The 19,443-nt window shown below is 37.5% G+C and overlaps 1 protein-coding gene across 1 annotated transcript in view; it reads left to right on the forward strand.

Moving 5' to 3' along the window:
* Positions 1-19,443, forward strand: part of GABRA3 (gamma-aminobutyric acid type A receptor subunit alpha3) — a 370,374-nt gene that overhangs the window by 212,442 nt on the left and 138,489 nt on the right. The window lies entirely within an intron of this gene.

Raw genomic sequence — 19,443 nt, forward strand, 5'->3', positions numbered from 1 at the left:
AATATATAGAAACAGTGACTTTACAAGTAATACAATGGCACTAAATTCGTATCTTTTAATAATTATTCTGAAAGTAAAGGGCTATATGCCCCAATCAAAAGACACGGGGTATCAGATTGGATAAAAAAGAAAGACCCATTGTTATGCTGTCTGCAAGAGTTTCATTTTAGACCCAAAGGCACCTCCAGGTTGAAAATGAGGGGGTGAACTATTTATCATGCCAATGGATATCAAAAGAAAGCTGGAGTAGGAATCCTTAAATCAAACAACTAGATTTTAAACCAAAGAATGGAATAAGAGATGAAGAAGGACACTATATCATAATAGTCTATCAAACAAGAAAATCTAACAAATGTTAATATTTATTCCTCTAACTTGGGAGCAGCCAAATATATAAACCAATTAATAAAAAAATTAAAGAAGCTAATGGATAATAATACAATAATAGGGGACTTTAAGACCCTACTCACAGTAATGGACAGATCATCTAAGCAGATCAAAAAGGAAACAAGGGCTTTGAATGACACACTGCACCAGATGGACCTAACAGATATAGTCAAAGGGTTTCATCCTAAAGCAGCAGAATACACATTCTTCTCAAGTGAACATGGAACATTCTCCAGAACCGACCACATACTGGGTCACAAATCAGGTCTCAACTGGTACAAAAAGATTGAGATAATATCATGTATATTTTCAGACCAAAATGCTAAAAAACTTGAAGTCAACCACAAGAAAAAATTTGGAAGGATGACAAGTATATGGAGGTTAAAGAATATCCTACTAAAGAATGAAAGGGGGCGCCTGAGTGGTGCAGTCAAGCATCTGCCTTTGGCTCAGGGCGTGATTCCAGCGTTCTGGGATCGAGCCCCACATCAGGCTCCTCCGCTAGGAGCCTGCTTCTTCCTCTCCCACTCCCCCTGCTTGTGTTCCCTCTCTTGCTGGCTGTCTCTCTCTGTCAAATTAATAAATAAAATCTTAAAAAAAAAGAATGAATGGGTTAACCAGGAAATTAAAGAAAAATTTAAAAAATGCATGGAAGCAAATGAAAATCAAGCAATGAAAGTTCAAAACCTTTGGGATGCAGCAAAGCTGGCCCTAAGAGGGAAGTATATAGCGATATAAGCCTTCCTCAAGAAACAAGAAAAGTCTCAAATACACAACCTAAACTTATACCTAAAGGAGCTGGAAAAAGAACAGAAAATATAGCCTAAACCCAGCTGGAGAAGAGAAATCAAGAGTAAAATAGAAATCAATGATACAGGAAAAAACAAAAACAAAAACAAAAAACCAGAACAGATCAACAAAGGTAGGAGCTGGTTCTTTGAAACAATTAATAAGATTGATAAACACCTAACCAGATTATTCAAAAAGAAAAGAAAAGGACCCAAATTAATAAAATCATGAAATAGGAGAGATCAGAACCAACACCAAAGAAATACAAACAATTACAAGAGAATAATGAGGAATTATATGCCAATAAATTAGACAATCTGGAAGAAATGGATGAATTCCTAGAAACATACAAACTACCAAAACTGAAACAGGAAGAAATAGAAAAGCTGAACAGACCCATAACCAGCAAAGAAATTCAATCAGTAATTAAAAATCTCCCAAGAAGCAAGAATGCAGGGCCAGATGGCTTCCCAGCGGAATTCTACCAAATACCTAAAGAAGAATTAACACCTATTCTTCTGAAAATGTTTCAGAAAATAGAAAGGGAAGGAAAACTTCCAAACTCATTCTATGAGGCCAGCATTACCCTGATCCCAAAACCAGATAAAGATCCCACCAAAAAGGAGAATTACAAACCAATACCCCTGATGAACATGGATGCCAAAATTCTCACCAAGATACTAGCCAATAGGCTCCAACAATACATTAAAAGGATTATTCACCATGACCAAGCGGGAATTATTCCTGGGCTGCTAGTGTGGTTCAGCATGCACAAATCAATGTGATGCACTACATTAATAAAAGAAAGAAGAATGATATGAACCTCTCAATAGATGCAGAAAAGGCATTTGACAAAGTATAGCATCCTTTCTTGGTTAAAACTCTTCAAAATACAGGGATAGAGGGAACATACTGCAACATCATAAAAGCTGTCTATGAAAAGCCCACATCGAATCTCATTGTCAATGGGGAAAAACTGAGAGCTTTTCCCTTAAGGTCAGGGACACGACAGGGATGCCCATTCTCACTACTTTTGTACAACCTAGTGCTAGAATTCCTAGACAACAAAAAGAAATAAAAGGCATTCAATGTGGCAAAGAAGTCAAACTCTCTCTCCTCACAGATGACATGATACTTTATGTGGAAAACCCAAAAGACTCCACACCCAAATTACTAGAACTCATACAACAATTCATCAATGTGGCATGATACAAAATCAATGCACAGAAATCAATTGCATTTCTATACACTAACAATGTGACTGAAGAAAGAGAAATTAAGGAATCAATTCCATTTACAATAGCACCAAAAAACATAAGATACTTAAGAATAAACCTAAGCAAAGGGGTAAAAAATCTGTACACTAGAAACTACAGAACATTTATGAAAGAAATTGAGGAAGACATAAGGAAATGGAAAAACATTCCATGCTCATGGATTGGAAGAATACACATTGTGAAAATGTCCATGCTGCCCAGAGCAATCTACACTTTCAGTGCAATCCCTATTAAAATACCATTGACATTTTTCACAGAGTTGGAACATATAATCCTAAAATTTGTATGGAATCAGAAAATAACCCGAATCACCAGGGGAATGTTTAAAAAGAAAACCAAAGCTGGGGATATCACAATGCCTGACTTCAAGCTATATTACACAGCTGTGATCATCAAGACAGCATGGTATTGGCACAAAAACAGACACATAGATCAGTGGAACAGAATAGAAAACTCAGAAATGGACCCTCAACTCTATGGTCAACTAATCTTTGACAAATTAGGAAAGAATATCCAATGGAAAAAAGACGGTCTCTTCAATAAATGGTGCTGGAAAAATTGGACAGCCACGTGCAGAAGAATGAAACTGGACCACTTTCTTATACCATACACAAAGATAAACTCAAAATGGATGAAAGACCTCAATGTGAGGAGGAATCTATCAAAATCCTAGAGGAGAACATAGGCAGTAACCTCTTCGATATTGGCCACAGTGACTTCTCTCAAGTCACGTCTTCAAAAGCAAGGGAAACAAAAGCAAGAATGAACTATTGGGACTTCATCAAGACAAAAAGCTTTTTCACAGCAAAGGAAACAGTCAAAAAAATAAGAGGCAACCCATTGAATGAGAGAAGATATTTGCAAATGACACTACAAATAAAGGGCTGGTATCCAAGATCTATAAAGAACTTCTCAAACTCAACACCCAAAAAACAAATAATTCAGTTAATAAATGGGCAGAAGATATGACTTTTTGTTGTTGTTGTCTGATTGCTGTGGCCAGGACTTCCTGTACTCTACTGAATAAAAATGGTGAGGGTGGACATCCTTTTCTTCTTCCTGACCTTAGGGGGAAAGCTCTTAGTTTTTCCCCACTGAGGATGATGTTGGCTGCAGGTTTTTCATATATGGCCTTTGTTCTGTTGAGGTATGTTCCCTCTAAACCTACTTTGTTGAGGGTTTTTTAATGAATGGATGTTGTACTTTATGAAATGTTTTTCCTGTATCTATTGAAATGATCACATACTTTTTATCCTTTCTCTTGTTCATGTGATATATCATGTAGATTGATTTGAAAATATTGAATCACCCTTCTATCCCAGGAATAAATCCCACTTGATTGTGGTGAATGATTTTTTTTTTTTGTATTTGGTTTGCTAATACTTTGTTGAGGATTCTTGTACCCATGTTCATCAGAGATACTGACCTGTAATTCTTTTTGTTGTCTCTTCATCTGTTTTTTTTTTTTTTTTGGGTTTTTTGTTTGTTTTTGTTTTTGTTTTTGTTTTTATCAGAGGCATGCTGGACTCATAGAATGAGTTTGGAAGTTTTCCTTCCTCTTCTATTTTTGGAAAAGTTTGAGAATAGGTGTTAACTCTTATTTAAATATTTGGTAGAATTTACCTATGAATCCATCCAGTCCTGAACTTTTATTTTTTGGAAGTTTTTTGATTACCAATGCAATTTCATTACCAATAAGTCTATTCAGATTTTCAATTTCTTCATGATTCAGTGTCAGAAAATTGTGTTTCTAGAAATTTGTCCATTTCTTCTAGGTTGTGAAGTTTGTTGACATATAATTTTTCATAATACAATTATTTGTATTTCTGTGGTGTTGGCTTTTTTTTCTCCTTTTTAATATCTGAATTTGTTTGAGTTCTCTCTTTTGTTTTGGTGATTCTAGATAGAGTTTTTATCAATTTTCTGATCTTTTTAAAGAATCAGCTCATGGTTTCATTGATCTGTTCTACAGATTTTTAATTTCTATATCATTTATTTCTGCTCTAGTCTTTATCATTTCATTCCTTCTGCTGGTTTTGGGTTTTGTTTGTTCTTATTCTAGCTCCTTTAGGTGTAAGTTTAAGTTGTTTATTTGAGATTTTTCCTACTTCTTGAGGTGAGCCTTTACAGCTACAAACTTCCCTCTTACAACAGTTTTCGCTCCCCCAAAGATTTTGGACCATTGTGTTTTCATTTTCATTTATCTCCAGGTATTTTTTTTTTTATTTCCTTTTTGACTTCTCGGTTGACCCATTCATTGTTTAGTAGCATGTTTTTTAACTTCCATGTATTTGTGCTTTTTCCAAATTTTTTCCCATAGTTGATTTCTAGTTTCCTTGTGTTATAGTCAGAAAGATACATGGTATACCTCTGATCTTTCTGAAATTGTTGAGACTTCCTTTGTGACTTAACATGTGATCTATTCTGGAGAATCTTCCATGTGCACTTGAAAACAATGTGCATTCTGCTGTTTTAGGATAGAATGTACTGAATATATCTATTAAATCCATCTGGTCCCGTGTGTCATTAAAAGCCATGGTTTCCTTTTGATTTTTTGTTTAGATGATCTCTCTGTCGATGTAAGTGGGGTGTTAAAGTCCTCTACTATTTGGATTAGTTCCTTTTTATTATTAACTGTTTTATATACTTGGGTGCTCCTATGTTGGGTGCATAAATATTTACAATTGTTATGTCTTCTTGTAGGATTGTCCCCTTAACTGATTATATAGTGTATTTCTTTGTCTCCTCTTATAGTCTCTGTTTTAAAGTCAATTTGGTCTGATATGAGAATGCTACCCTGGCTTTTCTTTTCACTTACATTTGCATGATAAATGCTTCTTTATCCATTCACTTTCAATCTGCATGTGACCTTAGGTCTCAAGTGAGTCTCTTACAGGTAGCATATAGATGGGTCTTCTTTTTTTAATCCATTCTGTTACCCTATGTCTTTTGTTTGGATCAGTTAATCCATTTAAATTCAAAGTAATTATTGGTAGGTGTGTATTTATTGCCATTTTGTTTTTTTGGGGTTTTGGGGTTTTTTTAATTAAAGATTTTATTTGAGAGGGGGGGAGCAAGTGAGAAAGAGAGAGCAAGAACATGAGCAGGGGGAGAGGGAGAAGCAGACTCCCACTGAACAGGGAGCCCAATGCAGGGCTTGATCACAGGACCCCAGGATCATGACCTGAGCTGAAGGCAGACACTAAACCAGATGAGCTACCCAGGAGCCCCTTTACTGCCATTTTGTTATTTGTTTTGTGTTTGTTTTTGTGTATCTTCTCTGTCACTTTCTTCACTTGTTCTCGTCTCTCACCATAAGTTCATTTTCTTTAGTGATATACTTGGATTCCTTCCTCTTTTGTTTTTGCATATCTTTTACTGGTTTTTAATTTGTTGTTACCATTAGGTTTGTATATAACATCCTCTGTATATAGCTTTTTATATTATGTTGATAATCACGTAAGTTTGAACTTATTCTTACTCCTCTCACCACCACATTTAAGGTATATGATGTCATACTTTATAATCCTTTTGTGAGTCCTTTGACTGATTTTTACAGAGATACTTATTTTTACTGCTTTTGTGTTTCCTATTTTTCTTACCCTTACTTACGGTCTTTCCATTTCACCCAAAGAGTCACCTGTAACGTTTTTTGTAGGGATTGTTTAGTGGTCATGAACTCCTTTAACTTCTGTTTGCCTCAGAAATTCTTTATCTCTTCTTGTATTCTGAATGACAGTTTTCCTGAATAGAGTTCTTGGCTGCAATTTTTTGCCTTTCAGCACTTTGAATATATCATGGCACTTCCTTCTGGCTGGAAAGGTTTCTGCTGAACAGTTCTCTGATAGCCTTATGATCTCCCTTGTATGTAACTGGTTGTTGTTGTTGTTGTTGTTGTTGTTGTTGTTGTTTGTGCTTCTCTTAAAATTCTTTCTTTTTAAGGGACCTCCACACTGTTTTCCAAAGTGGCTGTACCAACTTGCATTCCCACCAACAGTTTAAGAGGGATCCCCTTTCTCCACATCCTCTCCAACATTTGTTGTTTCCTGCCTTGTCAATTTTTGCCATTCTAACTGGTGTAAGGTGGTATCTCAATGTGATTTTTATTTGAATTTCCCTGATGGCTAATGATTTTGAACATTTTTTCATGTGTCTGTTAGCCATTTGTATGTCTTCATTGGAAAAGTGTCTGTTCATATCTTCTGCCCATTTTTTGATTTGATTATTTGTTTCACGTGTATTGAGTTTGAGAAGTTCTTTGTGGATCTTGGATACCAGTCTTTTATCTGTAGTGTCATTTGTAAATATCTTCTCCCTTTCCGTGGGCTGCCTCTTAGTTTTTTTGACTACTTCCTTGGCTGTGCAGAAGCTTTTTATCTTGATGAACTCCCACAAGTTCATTTTATCTTTTGTTTCTCTTGCTTTGGAAATGTGTCATGAAAAAAGTTGCTGTGGCCAATGTCAAAGAGGTTGCTGCCTATGTTCTCCTCTAGGATTTTGATGGATTCCTGCCTCACATCAAGGTCTTTCATCCATTTGGAGTTTATCTTTGTGTATGGTGTGAGAGAGAGGTCAAGTTTCATTCTTTTGCATATAGCTGTCCAATTTTCCCAGCACCATTTATTGAAGAGACTGTCTTTTTTCCACAGGATGCTTTTTCCTGCTTTATCAAAGATTAGTTGCCCAAAGAGCTGAGGGTCCGTTTCTGGGTTCTCTATTCTGTTCCATTGGTCTATGTGTCTGTTTTTGTGCCAGTACCATGCTATCTTTGTGATCACAGCTTTGTAGTATAGCTTGAAATCCGGCAACGTGGTGCCCCCAGCTTTGTTTTTCCTTTTCAACAATTCCTTGGCAATTCAGGGCCTTTTCTGGTCCCACACAAATTTAAGGGCTGTTTGTTCCAGTTCTTTGAAAAATGTCATTGGTATTTTGATTGGGATGACATTGAAAGTGTAGATTGCTCTGGGTAGCATAGACATTTTAACTATGTTTACAATAGAGCTACCCTATGATCCAGCAATTGCACTACTGGGTATTTACCCCAAAGATACAGACGTAGTGAAGAGAAGGGCCATATGCACCCCAATGTTCATAGCAGCATTGTCCACAATAGCTAAATCGTGGAAGGAGCTGAGATGCCCTTCAACAGATGACTGGATTAAGAAGATATGGTCCATATATACAATGGAATATTACTCAGCCATCAGAAATGATTACCCAACATTTGCATGAACGTGGATGGAACTGGAGGGGATTATGCTAAGTGAAATAAGTCAAGCAGAGAAAGACAATTATCATATGGTTTCACTCATTTGTGGAACATAAGGAATAGCAGGGAGATCATTAGGAGAAGGAAGGGGAAAAGGAAGGGCAAAACAGAGGGGGAAATGAACCACTGAGGGAGTATGGACTCTGGGAAACAAACTGAGGGCTTCAGAGGGGAGGGGGTGGGGGACTGGGATAGGCCAGTGATGGGTATTAAGGAGGGCACATATTGTATGGAGCTCTGGGTGTTACACGCAAATAATGAATCATGGAACACTACATCAAAAACTAAGAATGTACTGTATAGTGACTAACATAACATAGTAAAAAATTGCTATTAAAAATTGAAATAAAATTCTTTATTACTGATTTTTGCCATTTTATTTTATTTTTCTTAAAGGTTTTACTTATTTATTTGATAGAGATGCGGCGAGAGAGAACACAAGCAGGGGAAGCAGGAGAGGGAGAAGTAGGCTCTGTGCCTATCAGGGAGCCCGACATGGGGCTCAATCGCAGGACCCTGGGATCATGACCTGAGCCAAAGGCAGACGCTTAATGACTGATCCACCCAGGCGCCCCGTGACTTTTGCCATTCTAATTTCAATGTGTCTTGGTGTGAACCTCCTTGGGTTGATTTTGTTAGGGGATCTCTGTGGCTCCTGGATCTGAATTTCCATTAAGTGGTGAGAGTGGACATCCTTGTCATGTTCCTGACCTTAGTGGAAAAGCTCTCAGTTTTTCCCCAATTAGAATGATGTTCTCTGTGGGCTTTTCATAGATGGCTTTTATGATATTGAGATATGCTCCCTCTATCCCTATATTTTCTAGAGTTTTAATCAAGAAAGGATGCTATATTTTGTCTAATGCTTTTTCTGCATCAATTGAGAGGATCATATGGTTCTTATCCTTTCTTTTTATTAATGCAGTGTATCATGTTGATTGATTTGTGAATGTTGAACCACTCTTCCAGCCCAGGAATAAATCCCAGTTGGTCGTGGCGAATAATCTTTTTAATGTACTGTTTGATCCTATTGGCTAGTATCTTGGTGAGAATTTTGGCATCCAAGTTCATTAGGGATATTGGCCTGTAATGTTCCTTTTTGCTGGGGTCTTTGTCTTGTTTTGGGATTAAGGTGATGCTGGCCTTATAGAACAAGTTTGGAAGTGTTCCTTTCCTTTTATTTTTGAAACAGCTTCAGAAGACTAGGTATTAATTCTTCTTTAATTGTTTGGTAGAATTCCCCTGGGAAGCCATCCGACCCTGGACTCTTGTTTGTTGGGAGATTTTTTGATTACTGCTTCAATTTCCTTATGCTGTATTGGTATGTTCAGATTACCTCTTTCTTCCTGTTTCAGTTTTGGTAGTTTATAAGTTTCTAGGAATTCATCCATTTCTTCTAGATTGCCTAATTTGTTGGCATATAGTTGCTTATAATATGTTTCCATTTCCTTGGTGTTGGTCATGATCTCTCCCCTTTCATTCATGATTTTATTAATTTGGGTCCTTTCTCTTTTCTTTTTGATAAGTCTGGCTAGGGGTTTATCTATCTTATTAATTCTTTCAAAGAACCAGCTCATAGTTTTGTTGTTCTGTTTTACTGTTCTTTTGGTTTCTATTTCATTGATTTCTACTCTAATCTTTATTATTTTTCTTCTCCTGCTTGGTTTAGGCTTTATTTATTTATTTGAGAGAGAGAGAGAGAGAGCACGAGTCAGAGGGGAGGAGCAGAGGGAGAGGGAGAAGCAGACTCCCCTCTGAGCAGGGAGCCTGACACAGGGTTCAATCCCAGGAACCCAGGATCATGACCTGAGTCGAAGGCAGACACTTAACTGACTGAGCCATCCAGGTGCTCCAGTTTAGGCTTTATTTGTTGTTCTTTCTCTAGCTCCTTTAGGTGTAAGTTTAGCTTGTGTATTTGAGACTTTTCTAATTTTTTGAGAAAGGCTAGTTTTGCTATGTAATTTCTTCTTAGGACCACCTTTGCTGTATCTCAAAGGTTTTGAACAGTTGTGTTTTCATTTTCCTTTATTTCCATGGATTTTATAAATTCTCCTCCAATTTCCTGGTTGACCCATTCATTTGTTAGTAGGATGCTCTTTAAGCTGCAAGTGTTTGAGTTCCTTCCAAATTTCCTCTTGTGATTGAGTTCTAGCCTCAAAGCAATGTAGTCTGAAAACACGCTGGGAATAATCCCAATCTTTTGCTACCAGTTAAGACCTGTTTTGTCACCCAGTATGTGACCTGTTCTGGAAAATGTTCCGTGTGTACTCGAGAAGAATGTGTATTATGTAGCTTTCGGATGGAAAGTTCTGTACATAACTGTGAAGTCCATCTGGTCCAGTGTGTCATTCAAAGCCCTTCTTTCCTTGTTGATCTTCTGCTTAGATGATCTGCCCATTGCTGTGAATGGGGTGTTGAAGTCCCCTACTATTATTGTATTATTACCAATGTGTTTCTTTAATTTGGTTATTCATCATTTTATATAATTGGCTGCTCCCACGTTAGGATGATAAATATTTATAATTGTTAGGTCTTCTTGTTGGATAGACTCTTTAAGTATGATATAATGTCCCTCTTCATCCCTTACTACAGTCTTTCATTTAAAATCTAATTTGTCTGATACGAGGATTGCTACCCCAGCTTTTGTTTGAGGTCCATTAGCATGATAATTGGTTATCCACCCCCTCTCTTTCAATCTGGAGGTGTCTTTAGGTCTACATTGGGTCTCTTGTAGACAGCATATGGATGGGTCTTGCTTTTTTATCCAATCTGATACCCTGTGTCTTTTGATTGGAGCATTTAGCCCATTTACATTCAGAATAACTATTGAAAGATACGAATTTAGTGTGATTGTATTACCTGTAAAGTCCCTGTTTCTGGAGATTGTTTCTGTTCGTTTCTGGTCTATGTTACTTTTGGGTTCTCTCCTCATTTAAAGGATTCTCTTTAACATTTCTTGTAGTGCTGGTTTGGTGATCACCAATTCTTTTAGTTTCTTTTTGTTGTGGAAGCTCTTTATCTCTCCTTCCATTCTGAATGACAGCCTTGCTGAATAAAGTATTCTTGGCTGCATGTTTTTCTCATTTAGTACCCTGAATATATCATGCCAGCCCTTTTTGACCTGCCAGGTCTCTGTGGATAGGTCTGCTGCCAGTCTAATATTCCTACCCTGGTAGGTTAAGGAGTTCTTGTCTTGAGTTGCTTTCAGGATTTTCTCTTTATCTCTGAAGTTTAAAAACTTCATGATTACATGGCAGGTTGTTGATCTATTTTTATTGATTTTGGGGAGGATTCTCTCTACCTCTTGGACTTGAATGCATGTTTCCTTCCCCAGATTAGGGAAGTTCTGAGCTATGATTTGCCCAAATATACCTTCTTTCCCCTTCTCTCTCTCTCTCTCTTTCTTCTTCCTCTGGGACCACGATAATTCTAATATTGTTTTGCTTTATGGTATCATTGATTTCTCGAAGCCTCCCCTCATGGTCCATTAGTAGTTTTTCTCTCTTTTCCTCAGCTTACTTCCTTTCAATCAACTTGTCTTCTTTGTCACTGACTCTCTCTTCTGTCTCATTTACCCTAGCTGTTAGAGTACCCAATTTAGACTACATCTCAGTTAAGTCATTTTAAATTTCAGCCTCATTAGATTTTATTTCTGCACTTAAAGATTCCCTTGTGTAATTTTCTCTAGTAACTTTATAATCATTATCCTGAATTTCAGCTCTGACATGTTATTTATATCAGAATCAATTAGATCTGTGGCAGAGATTATTACCTCTGCTTCTTTATTTTGTTGTGAATTCCTCCTTCTAGTCATTTTGCCCCAAGAAGAATGGATGAACAAGAGAACAAAATCAAAAATATAAACCATGACCCAACTGAAATACACACTAGACAAATCCAAAGAGGTCAGAAACCAAAAGAGATGAGTAAAAGAAAAAAAGGGGGGAAGAGAGAATATAATCTCTCAGGTCAACAAAACAGGGTGATGCATTCGGTCTTGGGTGTATTTTGGTTTGTTTGTTAGAAGACACTAAATCCCAGAATTGTAAGGAAAGCAAAATTTATGTAGATACAGAAATAAAATTGAATATAGTGAAAGGAAGACAAAAATATATATCTACAAAATGTAAATGTAAAATGGAAGTATATATCTACAAAATGTAAATGTAAAATGGAAGTTAAAAGAAGACTTAAAGAGTTGATAAAATAAAAAAAACTAATTGAAAAGGAGGAAAAGAAAAAAAAAGGAAAATTTTAAACTGAAAGATAAAGGTATCCTGAGAAAGAAACCTCAAATTCTATATAACATTTTCTCCTAGCACTGGAGTTTTGCAGTCCTATGTGCTCTGTAAACTTAGTGTTTGCCTGTTGTTCCAGCTGGTTTTCTGGGGGAGGGGCCTGCTGTGCTGATTCTCAGGTGTCTTTGCCTAGGTGGAGTTGCACTGCCCCTTGCCAGGGGGTTGGGCTCTGTGTAAACTGCTTCTGGTTTCCTATGTGGCTTTTGTTCCCTGAAGGCTTTCTGTGCCTCTTTAGAGGATGAAAATAAAAATGGCTGTGCCCCGATCTCCAGCCCTAGAGCTAAAAGATCATGGCCCTGTCTCTTCAGTAAACCCTCGAGGTGAAGCAATTTTCACTTTTGTGTGTGCCAAACTCTGCAAAATCCTGTGGTGTGCACCCACACCAATCCTCCCAGGGGAAAGCGAAGGGTCACTGCATTTCTGCCCTTTGCAGGGCCCTGGCACAGAGAGCGGTCACCCAATCGTGTTACAGTTCTCTTTATGGTGAACTGAGCTGAGAGACCCTCCTGGGCTCATTGACCATAACTGGTTTCCCCTCTCCAATGCTTGGGAACTCTGCTGGCTCAAGCATCCCCATTCTTTCTGTGACCCCAGGGTTCCTGAGACCACACTGTTCCACCTAGCATTCTGTCCTGCTTTGCCACCTGAGCACCTTTCAGGCAGGGATGTCTCCCACTGGAGCAGACTTCTAAAGGTTCTGATTTTGCACTCTGGGACTATATCACTTTCTTGTAGCAAGCTTATGGAGGCTCTCTCCCTACAGATTCACTTCTCCACACCTCCTACCTTGCAAAAAAGTGGTCACTTTTCCATTTGTAGAATTCTAGCAATTCTTTTCTTATATCTCAGATTGAAATCATAAGTGCTCAGAATGATTTGAGAGTTATCTTGCTAATTTCAAGAGACCAGATGAAACGAGGTCCTGTACTCTTCTGCCATCTTGCCTCCTGTTGTGTTTCTATATACTAATAACAAACCACCAGAAAGAGAAAATTAAGAAAACAATCTTATTTACAATTGCATCAAAAAGAATAAGAAACCTAGTAATAAATTTAACCAAGGAGATGAATGACTTGTACCCTAAAAACTATAAGATGTTGATGAAAGATATTGAAGATGACATAAATAAGTGGAAAGATAGTCTCTGCTCATGGATTAGAAAAATTAATATTGTTAAAATGTCCATATTACCCAAAGCAACTTATAGAATCAATGTAATCTTTATCAAAACATTAAAAGCATTTTTCACAGAACTAGAACAAGAAATCCTAAAATTTGTATGGAATCACAGAAGACCCTAAATAGCCAAAGAAATTTTGAGAAAGAGCAAAGCTAAAGGTACCATGGTCCCAGATTTCCAACTACACTACAAAGCTATAGTGATCAAAATAGTATGATATTGGCATAAAAACAGACACCTAGATTAATGGAACAGAATAAAGCACAGAAATGAACCCATACCTATATTGTCAATTAGTTTACAACAAAGGAGCCAAAAATATACACTGGGGAAAGGACAATCTCTTCAATCAGTGATGTTGGGAAAACTGGACAGCCATATACAAAAGAATAAAATTTGACCACTATCTAACACCATACGCAAAAATCAACTCAAAATGGATTGAAGACTTGAATGTAAGACCTGAAACCATAAAACTCCTAGAAGAAAGCATAGATGGTAAGCTCCTTGACATCAGTCTTGGCATTGGATCTTTGGATTTGAGGCCAAAGCAAAGGCAACAAAAGCAAAAATAGAGTAGTGGGACTACATCAAACTAAAAAACGTCTGCAAAGGAAAGGAAACCATCAACAAAATGAAAAAGTCAGCCTACTGAATGGGAGAAAATATTTACAAATCATATATCTGATAAAGGGTTAATATCCAAAATATATAAAAAATTTAGCTCAATAGCAAAAGAAGCAAACATATAAACAAACAAATTTTTAAAAAATGGGCAGAGGATCTTAATAGACACTTTCTGAGGAAGACATATAGATGGTTAACAGGCATATGAAAAAGTGTTCAACAATACTAATTATCAGGGAAATAAAAATCAAAACTACAATAAGATATCACCTCACTCCTGTTAAAATGGCTATCACTAAAAAGACAAAAAAAATAACAAATGTTTGGATGTGGAGAAAAGGGAACCCTTATACACTGTTGGCGGAAATGTAAATTGGCACAGCCACAATGGAAAACATTTTGAAAGTTCCTCAAAAAATTAAAAAATAGATCTGCCATATGATCCAACTATTCTACTTCTGGATATTTATCTGATGAAAATGAAAATACTAATTCAAAAAGATATATGCACCCCTACATTCATTGCAGTATTATTTAGAATAGCCAAGATAAAGAAATAACTTAAGTGTTCATTGATAGATGAATGGATGAAAAAAATGTGACATGTATATATACAATGAAATACTACTCAGCCATTAAAAAGAAGGATATTTGGCCATTTGTGACAACATGCATGGGACTTTAGGGTATTATGCTAAATGAAATAAGGCAGACAGAGAAAGACAAATACCATATGATTTCACCTATATGTGGACTCTAAAACAAAACAAAACAAATGAACAATTATCATATGGTTTCACTCATATGTGGAACATAAGGAGTAGCACAGAGGACCATAAGGGAAGGGAGGGAAAACTGAATGGGAAGAAATCAGAGAGGGAGATGAACCATGAGAGACTCTGGACTCTGGAAACAAACTGAGGGTTACAGAAGGGAGGGTGTGGGGGAATGGGGTAACCAGGTGATGGTTATTAAGGAGGACACGTGTTGTAATGAACACTGGGTGTTATATGCAACTGATGAATTGTTGAGCACTACATCAAAAACTAATGATGTACTATATGTTGGCTAATTGAATGTAATAATAAAAATAAATAAACAAAAGGAAGAAAATAGCCTAGGGAAAAAATGAACAAACAATACAAAAAATACTCATAGACACAGAGATAGATTGGTGGTTATCAGAGGGGAAAGGAATTGTGGGATGGGAGAAAAAGGTGAAGGGGGTCATTTGTATTGTGATGGATGGTAACTAGATTTATTGTAGTGATCACTTCATAGGGTATACAAATATCAAATTATTATGTTGTACACCTGAAACTAGTATGTTACATACTGATTTTGCCTCAATTAAAAATTATATTTGCTCAACCAATGAATCACTGAACATTATATCAAAAACTAATGATCTACTATACCTTGGCTAATTGATTTAAATTTAAAAAAAGAAAAATATATTTGCTATACATTCCAGGTATAGATGGAGTAGCATAAACACAGTGCTAGACATCTAACTTACCAAATGTCAAAAGCTGTGAGCCTTGCCCCATCTGCAAAAGAGGGTGTGAGTCAATTGCAGAGATTAGATTAGAGCTAACACACACTCTTGTAATTTCTGCTCCCCTAAATCACCTGTTTGGTACTCTTCTGGAGAACTTATCTGTAATTAATACTATTGGGGGGTGGAGTCACTGATAACTTACAGTCTCTTAGTCGCCAAAGGTTGTCAAAGACAAATGGAAAGGCTATTAACATAAGAAAAGAGCACACCAGCTCTCATTCTGTGAAATCCTGTCCATACTCACTGTAGCCCACTCCCTAACTTCACGTAGCTAACCAACCAAGACAGTCACGTGGGAGCACATTTCCACCAGTCCAGTCTATCTTCAAGATGACGTGTGCACAACAATAAATGCTTGTTCTCCAAGATTCCCAGTGATCTGGAAGTAAGAAAATAGAAAAGTTAAGGTTTTGTTTTTCTAGCCAAGGTTCCAGTCCTCAAAGCCTCGCTGTTCTTACAAAGATTGTCATTAGAAAGAACTGAAGAGTCCATTGTGGCCTATAATGAGAAAAGGGGGTATAGTTGGCTTTTGTTCAGAACATTAATCTTATGAACCTCTGATAGAATTGTTACAAACTTTCACCATAAAACATTTCAGTATCAGGGGAAAAAATCAGACTTGAGCCAGAGGAAAGTGAATGAGGAATAGTGAGGATTCATAAAACTGTGTCAAAGGGAGAGGAGACATAGTCAAAGGAAGTCAGGATATTTAGTCTGGAAAGGAACAGAAGAGCAAATTTAGGGCTACCACTATCACTTTCTTTCAATCTCTGAAGGTCTTTAAATCTCAAAAGATTAAGAAGCAAACTTTGTTGTGTGAGTCCAAAGGGCAGTGCTAAGACCAATGTTTTTATGTGGGCTAAGGTGGAATGCTAGAGAATTGGGGAATCTACTCTGGTTTCTTCTCAAAGGAGAAAAATCATGATTTCTTGGGAATCTATGTGAAGTCAAACTAGAAAATACAGTTTGTTATGAACAACATATTCAGTATAAACACAGTGATCACTTGCTGATTGGCCTATTGTTACTCTTTCAGATCAAAGTAAGCAGAAATGACATGGGGACTGGTTGATGAGTTCCCCACCAGTGGGAGTACAACTGAGGGCTAAGGTCATGTAAAGACAGGAGCTTTCAAGCACTTCCAATATCATGGTAAATTTGCAAAAGGAAAACAATTCTGTTCACCTTTGGTTTCAAAGGGTAACATTGGAAGGATATTGGATCCCCAAATCAAATAAAGCACAAAGGAACATCTGAAAACAATTGTTAAACACAGTGGGGGTGAGGCCCTTTTATCTCTCCATTAATTCATGTCTCACACTTGTCTCTCCTGAGAAGCCTGTGAACAGGGCCTACACTATGTATTGTAGCCCTCACCAGTTCTAGTCTAATTCACTGGTCTTTTCCTTGAGTTAAATGAAAGAGAAAACTCCCAATCATTCTTTCACACAGAGAAGCTGGAGTAGTGAGTGGACACTCTCTTCTATGTCTGGGACCCAGAAAGGATTTCTGGGTGACTTTTATCTATTTGTATTTTACCCATTTATCCTTTCTTGCTTTTTCCTTCAATCCTTTTCTAATTATCTCCTCTCCTCATTCTTTCTGCCCCCCTTTCTTACTCTCTCTCCCCTTTATTTTACACCAGTGTACTCGATCAAACTTCCCAATTCTGTTTCCCTGCTGCAAAGCCAGGGAAATTTCTGAAGCTTGGGTGAGCCCTAATTCATTGGGAAAGCGGCTTCTCCTCATTTTTCCTTCTTAGCAATTAAGGGACACCTTTTAAGTGAAAGTGAATAGTTGAGAGAGAGAAGGAACACCAAATTTCCATAAAACCTCCTACATTCCTCAGGCATCTTGCTTCTTGCTATCATTGGGCACCTTTAGTCAGCTGCTTTTTGCTTGGCTTTACAGAGTTCCTAGTTAGTACAAAGGAAAATTTCAGAATTTGGGTGGTCTCATACCCTCATTGTACTAAAGAGAAGCTAAAAGAAAAACAGTCTTGTTCAAGTTATTTAGCAAGTCAGGGGCAGACATCCAGAACCCAAGCCTTGCCATCTTAGCCCAAGGCTCTTCGTTATAGTTATTTCCCTTTCTACCAACAGTGACTCCACTCTCCCCTTGGTGGTCTCCTGCAATTTAACTTTACCACCAGTATCTTTCTCCTTTTCTTCCTGTGGTCTGGGTAATCTGTTTTTAGTCTGTTTAACTATCTTACAATTTAACAATTATATTGGTTTAGAAAGTTGTTCTGTATCTAACTATGTCCTGCCTAAAATACTGGATTCAAATGTAATTGTGGTCTCTTCCATTACTTAGTTAAATTTGTTTTATGTGCTTGAGGGTAGGACAATACTTCTCTAGCCAATGAACCTTGAAGTGTATCTGAAGGGACAAGTCTTCAGGAGGCATGTTCTGGGTCCTGAAGTGTTATCTCTTCTCCTTCAAGTATAGAAATGGCTCTGAGGGAAGTCTATGCTCTAGACAAAAAAACAAACTACTTAAAACACAGCTCTAGGGGCACCAGGGTGATATAGTCTGTTAAGCAACCAACTCTTGGTTTTGGCTCAGGATGTGATCTCAGGGTTGTGAGATTGAGCCCTGCAAGTTTGAGCCTCACAGGATCAAGCCTGGTGAGAGCAAGCCCTACATGGGTGGGCTCTGCATTGGGCTCTGCATGGGACTCCAAGCTCAGTGCAGAGTCTGCTTGGGATTCTCCCTCCCTCTCCCTTTGCCCCTACCCTTCTGCTCATGTGCACTGTCTCTCTCTCTCTCTCACTCAAAAATAAATAAATCTTTAAAAATAAATAAAACATAGCTCTAGTTTCAAAGACGTATTATTTGCTGATTAAGCCTGGGGGTAAGCTGTGTGTTTTGATGAATTGACTATGGTGCTGATTATTATTATTCTGAAAATGTAATGTTTGTAGATATGTAGATGTATATAAATGTACATCAAATCTTATGTGGGGCTTATTGGTATTGGCTGTACAACTGGTGTACTCTACTGGGGTTTTGTATGCTGGGCTGAAGTGGGACTTATTTGAATTTAATATAATGATAAAGTATTTGCTAGGCTGGAGTAGGCTGTCCTGTGTTCTATTTGAGGAAAGCTGGAGTGTGTGGGCTAGTCTGAGCTACATTGGGGTAAACAGGGCTGACTGAAGCAGGAAAAGAGAAGCTTAGCAATGAAATAATTTCACTTCTCTGGCTATCAGTTTCCAACTTGGCAAATATGTGATGAGATTCATCCATCCATACCAAAAATGTTCAGTGAGTACCACTTGAGTAACAGGCTCCTTTTCAGTGTACTGAGAATACAGGATAACAAAACAGGGGCACTGCCATACAGGAGCTTTTGGGTAAGGTGGGGGAGGCAGACAAGTAAATAAACAGTATAATAAAGAAAAATAAATGCAAACAGAATGTATCAGGTGATATCAGTCATCTTCAACTCTCAGTCACTTAAACCAATGAAAGTTTATTTCTCATTCATGCAAAGTCTGTTGTAGATCCAGGCAATTTCCCAAGGCAGTTTTCCTTCATGTGTTGGCTCATCATTCCAGGCTGTTTCAATCTTATAGTAGTTCTATAATAACATGCTTCTATGATGACCATGGCAGGAAGGGTCTTGTATTGGACATTAATTTTTCCAGCTAGAGAGGGATACATATAACTTCCTTCCACAACCAAAACTAGTCACATGACCTCTCCCTATGTTAAGTGGGCAGGGGAGTGGGAGAGCAATCATTCCATGTTTCTGGAAGTATTAAAGTTGGATATTAGAACATTTGTAACCTACCACAGGTAAGGGTAATCCTGGTGTGAGAGTCTAGCACATATGAATATCAGTGATCTCTCAGGGCTCTTCTTAAACTTTAGAGTTTGGGGATTCTGTTGTCATTCTCAATGATATATAAAGGGATAAACGTTGTACCTGTACCTAGCATGTTCTCTGAAGAAATAGAGAGATTTTTCTATCACTATGTGAAGTATCCTTTTTCAGAAGTAGCAAGTTAGCTGTCATTTGGAGTATTGCCCTGGACTCTCTCTGAGCTAAG

This window comes from Ursus arctos, chromosome X (assembly GCF_023065955.2).
Source record: "Ursus arctos isolate Adak ecotype North America chromosome X, UrsArc2.0, whole genome shotgun sequence".
In the NCBI taxonomy this organism is placed as follows: domain Eukaryota; kingdom Metazoa; phylum Chordata; class Mammalia; order Carnivora; family Ursidae; genus Ursus; species Ursus arctos.